The following is a 13,319-nucleotide window of genomic DNA, read 5'->3' as shown; positions in this document are numbered from 1 at the left end:
TCGACATAGCTGGACCCGAAGATGAGAGGACACTCGGAGAAGTACTGGGTGGAGTCATCCTATGGGACAAGAACTACATCAAGCTTCCAGGCTCGGCCCCAAGGACAACACCGCCTCCGAGTCGTCGCAGGTCACCTACACCTCCATTACCTCCAAGCCCTCCACATGAGGTCGGCCAGCACAACACGAGTCCATCTCGATCACCGCCGCCGGACTTGGGTCGTCCGTCTCCGCCGCCGCCCGCTCCGGATACAAAGCGGGAGCGTGCCACCAAGAACGCTCCGCCGACGATTCCTAAGCCACAGAGCACCCCAAAGCGCAAACGGTCGCCCCTCCCAAAGGTACATCATGCTAATCTTCCTATCAGACCTTATGATCGTACCCCCGAGGAAAACGCCAGGATAGCAAAGAAACATCATGATGCGCAGATGAAAAAGAAGGAACCCGAGCCCCGCCCGGAATACACCGAGAAGCAAATAGCATTTGCAAAATACTTCACGACCCTTCCATCACAGTATGACTTACACCATAAGCCTGATGACTATACACGCACATTGCAGAAGGAAGTGAAAAAGAGCAGATCACGTGCAAGCCCTCCACATGACGTCGGCCAGCACAACACGAGTCCATCTCGATCACCGCCGCCGGACTTGGGTCGTCCGTCTCCGCCGCCGCCCGCTCCGGATACAAAGCGGGAGCGTGCCACCAAGAACGCTCCGCCGACGATTCCTAAGCCACAGAGCACCCCAAAGCGCAAACGGTCGCCCCTCCCAAAGGTACGTCATGCTAATCTTCCTATCAGACCTTATGATCGTACCCCCGAGGAAAACGCCAGGATAGCAAAGAAACATCATGATGCGCAGATGAAAAAGAAGGAACCCGAGCCCCGCCCGGAATACACCGAGAAGCAAATAGCATTTGCAAAATACTTCACGACCCTTCCATCACAGTATGACTTACACCATAAGCCTGATGACTATACACGCACATTGCAGAAGGAAGTGAAAAAGAGCAGATCACGTGCAAGCCCTCCACATGACGTCGGCCAGCACAACACGAGTCCATCTCGATCACCGCCGCCGGACTTGGGTCGTCCGTCTCCGCCGCCGCCCGCTCCGGATACTAAGCGGGAGCGTGCCACCAAGAACGCTCCGCCGACGATTCCTAAGCCACAGAGCACCCCAAAGCGCAAACAGTCGCCCCTCCCAAAGGTACGTTATGCTAATCTTCCTATCAGACCTTATGATCGTACCCCCGAGGAAAACGTCAGGATAGCAAAGGAACATCATGATGCGCAGATGAAAAAGAAGGAACCCGAGCCCCGCCCGGAATACACCGAGAAGCAAATAGCATTTGCAAAATACTTCACGACCCTTCCATCACAGTATGACTTACACCATAAGCCTGATGACTATACACGCACATTGCAAAAGGAAGTGAAAAAGAGCAGATCACGTGCAAGTGCAAGTGGGAGCAAATCAAGTTCAACTACAAGCAAGAAAAAATCAGACGTTCCTGCTTGGACAACAGGCCAAACAGTCGATCCCACCCCTCAAAGTGTTAACCGAGAATGTTCCCCCTCCGGTGCAGGGGCTAGCTTTTGAAAGAGCAAAGGAGTTGGCGGCTACATGTGGTGTCTCGGTTGAAGATTTGCTGGCTTCCCAAGACGACATGATACCCAAGGCTGTGGTAGCCCCTAAGCCGCAGTTTGTCAGGGTGAGCCTTTGGTCAGCAAAGATGATCTCCCAACAAATATGCGTTACTTGCATCAATGGTACTTAAGTGAATCAAAGAATGAGAGAACGATGATCGTGCTGAGTGTCCCACAGGAGTACTACGGCCGCCCCGAACAAATCCATATCGACTTTCATGAACTCTTCCAGATGTACAATGGCGACGCCCTCGACAAATCGCTTATGAGTTGCTATTGTCTGTAAGTTTTTCAATTCGTTGTCTACATATAACTTGTTTAGTTATTTCAATTCATTGTCTATATATAACTTGTACTCTATTATGCAGAATGAAGATTCTGGATTGTAAAAGTAAGAGCATCCTAAATATTGGGTTTATTGACCCAGATAAAATACATATAGCGACGCTAACTAATTATTCCAAGGAGGCAGAGGAAAACCTTCTAAGGTTTCTAACAGATCAAAATTTCTGTGACCACATACTGTTCCAATACAACTTCAGGTGAGGGTCTTTACTCTGTTGTGTCCATTCACTTATAAGTGTAATTGATAAGTTACTGACATATATATATATATATATATATATACATGTGCAACTTCCATTAGATTCTGTTGGACATTCAAATTGATAAGGGAAGAGTTGATGCCTTCGATCCATTATCGAGACCCTTGAAACAGTTCCAAAGCCTGCAGGACATGCTCCAAGGGTAATTTCAATCATTCTTTCGCTCTATCGGTCTCTTTCGATGATTTTCTGATATATCATTTAATGAAAAACTTAGCACATCATTATCCTTGTCGGACAGGGTTTGGAAGCGGTTCAAGTGCGTGACTCCCGGTATCGAGCATGAGAAGCTGACCTTTAGAGCGGCTCAGGTAAGTAGTGGTATGATATACTTCTATTTTCAATACATTTATGATGCTAGATTATTATTTTGATTATATATATTCTATTCTCGTAAAGTGCGACCAGCAGCCACGGGGAACGCATCTATGCGGATACTATGTTTGCGAGACCATTCGCACGTTTACCTCTGAGCACAAGGATCACAGATCCGACGTAAGCAATGAACATTCACATCTCTATTTTTACCCGTCATTCTTTGTTATCATGATTGATATTCATATTCATCTCCTCTTCTTATATAGCACACGGCCATGACGACGAAGGTCCTACCAGAGCAACGCGCGATTGCTGTTGCAGAGGAGCTTGCGACCTTTCTGAGGACGGAAGCTATAGATGACAAAGGACGATTTAGTGTAGCTAGGGGCCATTACTGATGTTCGTCCATGTAATCGAATAGACGGGCTCTAGTCCCGATAATTCAGATCTCCATATAATTGTATATATATATGCTCGCTTGTAAGATAAGTTAACCTTATATATATATGCATAATTATTTCTATTTAAATTATATGAAAACTAATTCCCGAACACCAAACAAGGCATCACGTTAATCTCCCGAACACCTAAACCCTAAAATCCTAAAACCCAAAAATAATTTCATTAAAAAAAAGCCGAAAATAAGCAAAATCTGAAACTCTTTAGTCCCGGCCCGTGTAACGAACCGGGACTAAAGGGCCTGCCCCTGGGGCGCTACAATGCGCCCACGTGGAGCACCTTTAGACCCAGCTTGTAACAGGGCCGGGACTAAAGGTTAGGCCTTTAGTCCGACCCCTTTAGTCCCGGTTGGTGAACCGGGACTAAAGCCCCTTACGGGCCGGGGCTAAAGGCCCCGTCCCCACTAGTGTGAGCTGTTTCATGTGATGGCTCAGACTGGGGTTAGGCTGACGAGTGTGAAACTGAGCCCAGAAAAGCCTCCGCTCGATATCCGTGTCATGGGCCACGTAGTGCTTGACCGCTTCTGCCACACTCCGCCGAAGGTCTGTGAAGGCGCCTGAGGAACGTCATATCCGCGTAAGAAAGGTAAATTTGTTTTCATTAAAGACACATTGCAATAAGTATATATGGCTTACCATTTGCCATCAGCTTGGCTTGGCGCACCTCTTCTTCAAAAAACCTCCGGTCCACCCGCTCTGATTTGAGCTTGGTGGACACCTTAGAGAGCTCGGTCATTTGTTCCTGGGATTTCTGCTCCAAGGCTTCACACTTAGAGCTGGCTTCTTATAGCTCCTGTTGAATCTCCACCACCCTGGCCGCATGCTTGCTGCTATTAACCTTAAGGGCGCTTAGCTCGGCTGCTGCGTGTTCGGCCGCCACCTTGTGAGCAGCGGCTTTCTGCTTGGCCTTCTCTAATTCGGCTTTGAGCTTTTCGAATTCTTGGTCCTAAGCTGTTGATCAAATCGAAATCACGTGGTCAGATACTAAAGGCAGGACGGTTATTTGACTGATTTCCGTTGTCGACTGCCATGTACATGAGGCGTGTTATTGAGTAAGAAGACAACACACATAACTTGCAAGAAAGAGAAAATGATACAATCTGTTTGGCTGAAGAAGCATAAGTTTCCAACACAACATTAGTAGCGGAAATCAGAAGTCTTGGTTGAATTGTTTTCCCAATGTCTCTCACCCCGAAGGAATTGTCACATTCTTTGAATTCCTCTTTCGCTCAAAGATGTGAAACCTGGCCCTCTACCGGTGAAATCAGAAAAGTCTGACACTACAGGTGTATTCTTAAACCTTTGACCATCCGTTCTCGTACCAAAAGGTAAGAGTTGAGAAACCATAGTGAGGCGCATAGTTCTAGGTAGAATGCCAGTTGGGTGAAAGGAATTCAAATCCAACATAACAAAATAATATATGTGCAATCATTTTGTAGCTTCACTACATGGTGTCCGTCATATCTTATATGTAGAAAGAGAAAGTGCATGATATGTCAGACAAGTAGGCCTGGCTTTACTCACTGCATGAAAATTGTGTGGACATATCCACCTTAATTGTTTGGACACCGTCATGCTAAAGAGAAGCACTCCAGTGGATAGGTAGATATAGATTAATATAAATATCATAAAGTGAGTAGGGCAATATGAAAAAGGTCGACAACTTAAGATGCATCGTCACATTAGGGAGAGTAAATTGCTAAAAACTACCATAATTGGGATCGCAAAAACAAAAAACCGTCATCATTCGTTTTGTTTTTTAAAAAGACCAGCATTGTACCGACAATTTTTAAAAAAAGCTAATACGCCGATTTGCCGCGTTTGAGTGGATTTCTGACTGATGGACCCTACTGTCAGGCGCCACGTGTCCTGGGGTAGACGACGCCCGTAATGGGCCATTAGCCGGCGTCTGTCAAGACCCGACCAAACGGTCGAACCCTAGCCGGGGCGGCAAAGTCACGACAAGCTGAGTAGGCGGTGGCGCGGCACGATGGGTCAAGCACGACCGCACGCATGCCCAGCCTACCCGCCGAAGGAATCGACACAAGAAGACCCAGACACGAGGCATGCGTCTTGTTCTTCCTTAGCTCGTGGTGATGCGTCGCGGCGGCGAGGGCGCGGCTGGCCCAGCAAGTGGTGGCGCGGCGCGGCGGCTCAAGCACGGCTGCACGCAGGCCCAGGCTCCCCACGGAAGGAATCAACACGGATGCCCCAGATGGGACACATGTGTGCCGTTCTTCCTCGGCTCCGACCGACGGCCTGGTCGTCGATGCGCTCCAATCCGACTAGCTCGTTACCTATTCTTACCACCATAAGCTCCGGCTTGACCTCGCACAACTTCCAGACAAGTACTCGTCGACCCATTCGGCCCCGAGCCTCCTTGCCCCGATTCCGCACTCCAGCCTCAGCCTCCGGCGACCATGGCGTTACCCCCGCCAACAACCGATGCAGATTTGAAGATGCAGGAGTTCTGCATCGACCCCTCGTCCCGTTTCCTCCCGCGTAGGCCTCCTTCCTGATCTTGACGCCGCGAGCAACGAACTCTCTGGCGAGCTCACGAACTGCTCGGCGGAAAGCCATAGAAAGGGATGAAGAGGGATGATACGATGAGAGGTGGGCCTACACCGGTCCATACGGACGGCGTCAGTTTTTCTTGCCACGTCATCACTTGGAGGTGGGACCCAGCCCTCAGATTTCCACTTAAATGATCGAAATCACTGTAGCAGCGTTTTTTGAAAACTGTCAGCGCAATGATGATGGTTTTTTAAAAACAAAAGGAATGGTGCGCTAATTGTGGTGGTTTTCTGCTATTTACTTCATTAGAGAAGCTCACCCGAAACTCATATATGAATTTAGAACTACATCACCAACAGATAAGAAACTCTGAACGTAATCATCACCTCGAGCCGAGATCACACCGAGAGGAACAGTGTCGCCTACCAAGTGAACACCTGAGTGCTTGCATTGCAGGATTTGACTTGTGGAACACATCCTACATGTAAAGCTTACCTGTTGGATCACAGTCACGGGCCAGAATGCAGAGCAGCTGAGGTGAATCGCAGGGCAATTCTCCTTTGGCACGCACGACAGGGCTAGCTTCCCTGGAGCTTCTTCACCTGCACGAACACCTGACTAACTCCTATCATCAGCACACGCATGCCACCGTGCCAAAGGAGAAGCGCCCTGGGATTCACACGCCACAACACAGGACCAAATTTGCTCGTCTCCCTGCATGCCTCGCTCAGTGTGGATGATGAAAACATTCTGAGCCTCGGCCTCGCTTATATACCGCACGATTGAGCTCGAGATATGGATCTTTGGACGGCATATCCTCAGAGGCCGATCGACTATTCCGGAGGGAGCTGGCTTTCTTACTGGTGGTCTCACCATCGTCCCCGCTTTGGAATGTGCTCCAGGCCTTCCTCTCCTGATGTGAAGCAGCGAAACGTCAACGCATTTGATGCCAGATATCAAGAGATTTTGTTCTTGCATTTTCTACCTAGATAGCTAGCTTTTTAACGGAGCTGTTGCTGTTGAACTACTGGCTGTGGCATCTCATTTTCAAATGGACCAACAGAATAAACTGATTTGTGCTTTGTCTTGGCCCCCTGGCGAGCCACAAACGCAAGCCTTCTTTCTCATGGTCCGAGACTGAGATGGTACATTCCATTGGATCTTCTCCGAGCTATTCGACCAAGCTGATGCCGCTCGTGCTTTTCCTGACTGACCAATTCTGAACTAACTCTAACTGAAGTCTAAACAACCATCGCACGAGGCTTACAGTTAAATGGTTTAGAAATAGTATTTGTAGTATCCGGAATTGGTTGTCGCTGAAATGGATATATTAGACCTATTTCCGTGTTAACTAAATCCGTTTGAACGCTGGATGAAAGGAGTACTTATTACTTAATGAAATTGGGTCGCGACATCTGTCACACGTGTGGCAGGTGGAAGGTACCTGTCACAATCTCTGTGTGGCATCCATCCAAGCCCGCCCGCAGGCGCACGTTCAGGCGTCTCAACCCGCAGCCCGCATGTTCGGTGGTTGGGCCGGTCACCCGCACAACCTGCCTTGCCACCACGCTGCCTTCATGCAATACTGAAAAAATACATGACAACTGACAGACGTGTGGGCGTACGACGACAGTCCACTCAGTTATCATGTAACACTGAGAAGACATGGCAACTGAGAGGCATGCGGACACGGCAGTTACACTCAGTTACCATGTAACACTGGGAAGACATGACAACTGACAGACATGCAGACACGACAGTTCCACTCAGTTGTCATGTAACACTGGGAAGACATGACAACTGACAGGCATGCGGGCACGACAGTTCCACTCAGTTGCCATGTAACACTGGAAGACATGAAAACTGACAGGCATGCGGGCACGACAGTTCCACTCAGTTGCCATGTAACTCTGTGAAGACATGGCAACTGACAAGCATGCGGGCACGACGATTCCACTCAGTTGCCATGTAACAGTGGGAAGGCATGACAACTGACAGGCATGCGTGCGTGTGGGCGCAATGCCAGTTCGAGCACACGTCGGGTTGCAGTCGCGAGCTCTGCGTGCGCGAAACAGACGTGTGGGCAAACTGATAAACGTCCACACACCAGCGCCTTCCTACGTGACACAAAAAATCTATCAAAAATTGTCAAGATTCGTGCAACCACAAACGACCGGCAAACGCCTACACGTGTGGACATTACCTTTTCGGATGAAATTTATGAAATCACGTGTTAAGGAAATCCTGTCGACATCAGAAAGGATGTAACTGCAGGTTAAGATTTCTTTACAGTTTCTTTCAATTTCTATTATGTCTCTGTCTTGTGCATGACACGTGCATCAATGGTGGTCGAATAACGGTGTTGTGGTCTCTCCATGAATTGACGCAACAAGTCCTCCGACCTCAACGAAGGGCTAGTGAGACCAATGTCTCATGGATCGGTGCCACCTGGTCTCGGTAGATGGTGTGCTATTGTATCACATCCTTGTCGCCGACGAGGTTTGGCCGTTTGAATTGTTAGGCAACCCTAGATACTTGGGGAGAGGTAAGGATGGGGATAGAAGACCGGAGGCGGCAAGAGGAGGAAGAAAGATTAAGAAGGTTCATATTGTTCTCATTCATCATAGCCCTTACACATACACGCAATCAATGCTTATAACAATGCACCACGACTCACTCGGTTGATAGCCTATTCACTGGCGTCTAGCCCATTTCACTCACCTTCCTTCGGCCCACTAGACGATTATCTCTCCCACACTATCTTCCTTGACGCCTTCTCCTTTCGTTGACGTACTCCTGTCAGGCTGGCGCCCGTCGTCAGTATCACCATACTGACGTGTTGATGCTTTCTTCTTCATCCTTCTTCCGTTGTGGATTTTGTTTCTAGCCAGTCCAAGGAGTGCGTTTGGATCTTCGACGTGCCAAGTTTGGAGTTGCTGCGCCAATCGATACGCTATATTCAACCATAGGCTCCCATTGTAGTAATCAATGGACCTCATGTCCTAATCATCGCTACTGGGAAATTGGTCTTTGTCGAGCTCCATTACACACGGGCTCACACGGGGGTAATCCTCCTCCTCCCCCCCACAAAAAAAGTTACACGGGTTCACGACAAACTAGGCCTTTGCCAAGAATCATATATTCGACGATTTTTTTTGCCATGAGCTGCGAGAAAAATACTCGATAGGACAAAAGCACTCGACCCACATGCATTTTGCCGACAGCTTGTTATATAGTAATCGGCCCCATGGTAGGGCCGTTTGTGGTTAACGAATCTGTGGCATCTGTGACACGTTTGCCGAGTATCCCAATGCGTGCGACTCAACAATGATTTTTAAAATTCATTTTTTGGTGCAGAAATAATTTGTCGAGTTATGTACCAAGGAACTTAGTATAGTTGTTTAGGTGCTCCCAGGTTCGCCACGTGGCCCTTTTTGCCGAATGCAGCGATGCTCGACAAACAACTATATTTTTATTAAACTACAAAATATCTTTGTGGAGTTCTTTTACGAGAAGGTCGACAAATCTCGCTGGTATGGATATTCAGGTGCCATAGTTGTCTAAGTATGGTACACGGTAAAGAAGACATTTGCCGTCTCCCTAGTCGAAGCCTTCTTGCCGGCCCAACCAAATATTTATTTTAGGATGCCTTGCTAGTGAGATAGGCTCTGCGGAGTCTAGCTCTCGGCAAAAGCTCTCACAAGTGTTTTCAATAATGTTATTTTAGTAAAGCCCTGCAATTGAAAACACACATATATTGTTTTACAACCATAGAAAACCTTCCGTGGTATGACATTGACCAACTTCTGCACCAAGCCAAAATAGCTACCCGAGAGGGGATCGGTAGATCACAACTGGACACAGATATCCTTCATGGCCGGCTTCACCATCCTATGCAGCTCCATGACACTAGTGGAAAACGGGCCTTTGGCCTGGACCCTTTAGTCCCAGCCTGCCTCTGGGCCGGGACTGAAGGCCCGACCACGTCGCCCCAATTCTCAATGCCTCCCTCGAGGCTTTAGTCCCGGCCCGTAAGGAGCCTTTAGTCCCGGTTCGTGTCCCAAACCGGGACTAAAGGGCTACGCGGTGGGCAGCCCGCATGTGCGCCACCTTTAGTCCCGGTTTGTGTCTCAAACCGGGACTAAAGTCCTCTGCCTATATATAGCACAACCCCCCTCTCCCCTCTTCCTTGCATTTTTCTTGGATGGAGGATTGTGGGTGGGTGCTTGCTCTCCACTTTTTTTTGATGCACTAGAGGTGTTTGTTGAAATGTGTGTTAGAGCGATGCCGCTTCAGTTCACCGAACACAACTACGATATGGATGCCTGAGCCACGCTTAAACCTCTTCCTCTTTATTTCTACTTATTCTAAAAGGTTAGCAACTATATTTCCTCGTTTAGACCGTGTGGTACTAATTTTTAGGATCATGATTGTATTTGATATACTGTCGTATAACACAGATGAGCCATTCATGGATGTACGGTGATCGACGCACAACCTCTTACAGAGAAGGCGTGCATTCTTTTCGAGATGCAGCCGATGCGAACAAGCATGGTGGTGGCTATATGTTTTGTCCATGTGTTGAATGTCGGAATGAGAAGGATTACACTTCCTCAAGAGTCATTCAGAGCCACCTGCTTCGGTCCGGTTTTATGTCGGGCTATAATGTTTGGACCAAGCACGGAGAAAGAGGGGTTATGATGGAAGACGACGATGAAGAAGAAGAGAACGATGATGACAACTACCGATCTATGTTCCCTGAGTATGCTGATACCGCAATGGAAGACAATGAAGAAGAAGATCAGGATGAAGAACGGGAACCAGATGAGCCCGCTGATGATCTTGGCCGGGTCATTTCTGATGCACGGCGAGGTTGCGACACAGAAAAGGAGAGGTTGCAGTTCGAGCAGATGTTACAGGACCACAACAAATTGTTGTACCCAACTTGTGAAGATGGCCAGAAGAAGCTGGGTAGCACACTGGAATTGCTGAAGTGGAAGGCAGAGACCGGTGTGACTGACTCGTCATTCGAAAAGTTGCTGGTACTGATGAAGAAGATGCTTCCAAGAAAGAATGAATTGCCCGCCAGCACGTACGAAGCAAAGAAGCTTGCCTGCCCTCTAGGATTAGACGTGCAGAAGATACATGCATGCCCTAATGACTGCATCCTCTACTGCGGTGAGAAGTACGAGAATATGGATAAATGCCCGGTATGCACTGCATTGCGGTATAAGATCAGAAAAGATGACCCTGGTGATATTGAGGGCGAGCCACCCAGGAAGAAGGTTCCTGCCAAGGTGATGTGGTATACTCCTATAATACCACGGTTGAAACGTCTGTTCAGAAATAAAGATCATGCGAAGTTGTTGCGATGGCACATGGAAGATCGTATGAAAGACGATAAGTTGAGGCACACCGCTGATGGTCGGCAGTGGAGAAAAATCGAGAGAGAGTTCCCGAGATTTGCAGCCGACGCAAGGAACTTATGGTTAGGTCTGAGTACTGATGGCATGAATCCTTTTGGGGAGCAGAGTTGCAGTCACAACACCTGGCCCGTTACTCTATGTATCTACAACCTTCCTCCTTGGTTGTGCATGAAGTGGAAGTTCATTATGATGCCAGTGCTTATCCAAGGTCCAAAGCAACCCGACAACAATATTGATGTGTACCTAAGGCCATTAGTTGATGAACTTTTACAGCTGTGGGCCGAACCAGGTGTACGTGTGTGGGACGAGCACAAACAAGAGGAATTTGACCTTCAAGCGTTGCTTTTCGTAACCATCAATGATTGGCCTGCTCTTAGTAACATTTCAGGACAGTCAAACAAGGGATACAATGCATGCACACACTGTTTGGATCAGACAGAAAGTATATATCTGGACAAATGTAGGAAGAATGTGTATCCGTACAATCGTCGTTTTCTTCCGCCCAAGCATCCCTTAAAGAAAAAAGGCAAGCATTTAAATGGCAAGGCAGAACCCCCGGGGAAGCCTGTCATCCCTACTGGTGCGGAAGTATTTGATATGGTCAAAGATTTAAAGTAATCTTTGGAAAGGGTCCTGGCAGCCAACCTGTTCCTAACGGCCCTGATAAGCGCGTACCCATGTGGAAGAAGAAATCTATATTCTGGGAGCTACCCTACTGGGAAGTCCATGAGGTCCGCTCGGCAATCGACGTGATGCACCTGACGAAGAATCTCTGCGTGAATATTCTAGGCTTCCTCGGCTTGTATGGGAAGTCAAAAGATACACCGGAAGCACGGGAGGACCAGGAACGTCATAAAGGAAGAGATGGCATGCATCCAGGGCAGTTTCAAGGGCGTGCCAGCTACGCTCTTACTAAGGAAGAGAAGGAAATCTTCTTTGAAGTCCTTTTTAGTATCAAGGTCCCGACTGGCTTCTCGTCGAATATAAAGGGAATCGTAAATATGAAAGACAAAAAATTCCAAAACCTAAAGTCTCATGACTGCCACGTGCTTATGACGCAATTGCTTCCGGTTGCATTGAGGGGAATTCTACCGGAAAATGTTCGCCTGGCAACTGTGAAGGTATGTGCATTCCTCAATGCAATTTCTCAGAAGGTAATCGATCGAGAAAGTCTATCAGGGTTACAGATTGATGTGGTCCAATGTCTGGTCAGCTTTGAGTTGTTGTTCCCGCCATCCTTCTTCAATATAATGACACACCTCCTAGTTCACCTAGTCGAAGATATTAGAATTCTCGGTCCTGTGTTTCTACACAATATGTTACCCTTCGAGAGGTTCATGGGAGTCTTAAAGAAATATGTTCGTAACCATGCTAGGCCAGAAGGAAGCATCTCCAAGGGCTATGGAACAGAGGAGGTCATTGAGTTTTGTGTGGACTTTCTTCCTGACCTTAAGCCGATTGGTGTTCCCGAATCTCGGTATGAGGGTAGGCTGACAGGAAAAGGCACACTAGGAAGGAAAGCAAAAGTATGTATGGACGGGCATTCTTTCTCTCAAGCACACTACACAGTTCTACACAATTCCACCGTGGTGGCTCCGTATATCGTGAGACACAAGAATATTCTACGCTCCGAAAACCCGAGGAAGGCTGACTCTTGGATTAAAGGGGAACACGAGAAGACTTTCAGCAGTTGGTTGCAGACACATCTCATGAATGACGACACCGTTGGAGATGAGCTGTACTGTTTGGCCAGGCCACCATCTTCGACTATATGTACTTTCCAAGGGTATGAGATAAATGGGAATACATTTTACACGGTTGCCCAAGATAAAAAGAGCACCAACCAAAATAGTGGTGTCCGCTTTGATGCAACAGACGAGAATGGGCACTGTTTGGAAACATATTACGGGTACATAGAGGAGATATGGGAACTTGACTATGGACCTACTTTTAAGATCCCTTTATTTCGGTGCAAATGGGTGAAGCTGACAGGAGGCGGGGTAGTTGTAGACCAAAAGTACGGCATGACAACAGTGGATCTCAACAATCTTGCGTACATGGACGAACCATTTGTCCTAGCCAATGATGTCGCTCAGGTTTTCTATGTGAAGGACATGTCTACATTAATGAGAAAAAGAAATCAGCAAAAGAAGATATCGTTCGATGAGACAAAACGCCACATAGTTCTTTCAGGGAAAAGAAACATCGTGGGAGTAGATGACAAGACAGACATGTCAGAAGATTATAATAAGTTTCATGAAATTCCGCCCTTCAAAGTGAAAACTGACCCAAGCATCCTACTGAATGATGAAGATTCTCCATGGCTACGACCCAGAAGAAAACAGAA

The sequence above is a fragment of the Hordeum vulgare genome, chromosome 1H, assembly GCF_904849725.1.
Source record: "Hordeum vulgare subsp. vulgare chromosome 1H, MorexV3_pseudomolecules_assembly, whole genome shotgun sequence".
In the NCBI taxonomy this organism is placed as follows: domain Eukaryota; kingdom Viridiplantae; phylum Streptophyta; class Magnoliopsida; order Poales; family Poaceae; genus Hordeum; species Hordeum vulgare.
This window is presented reverse-complemented; position numbering follows the sequence as displayed.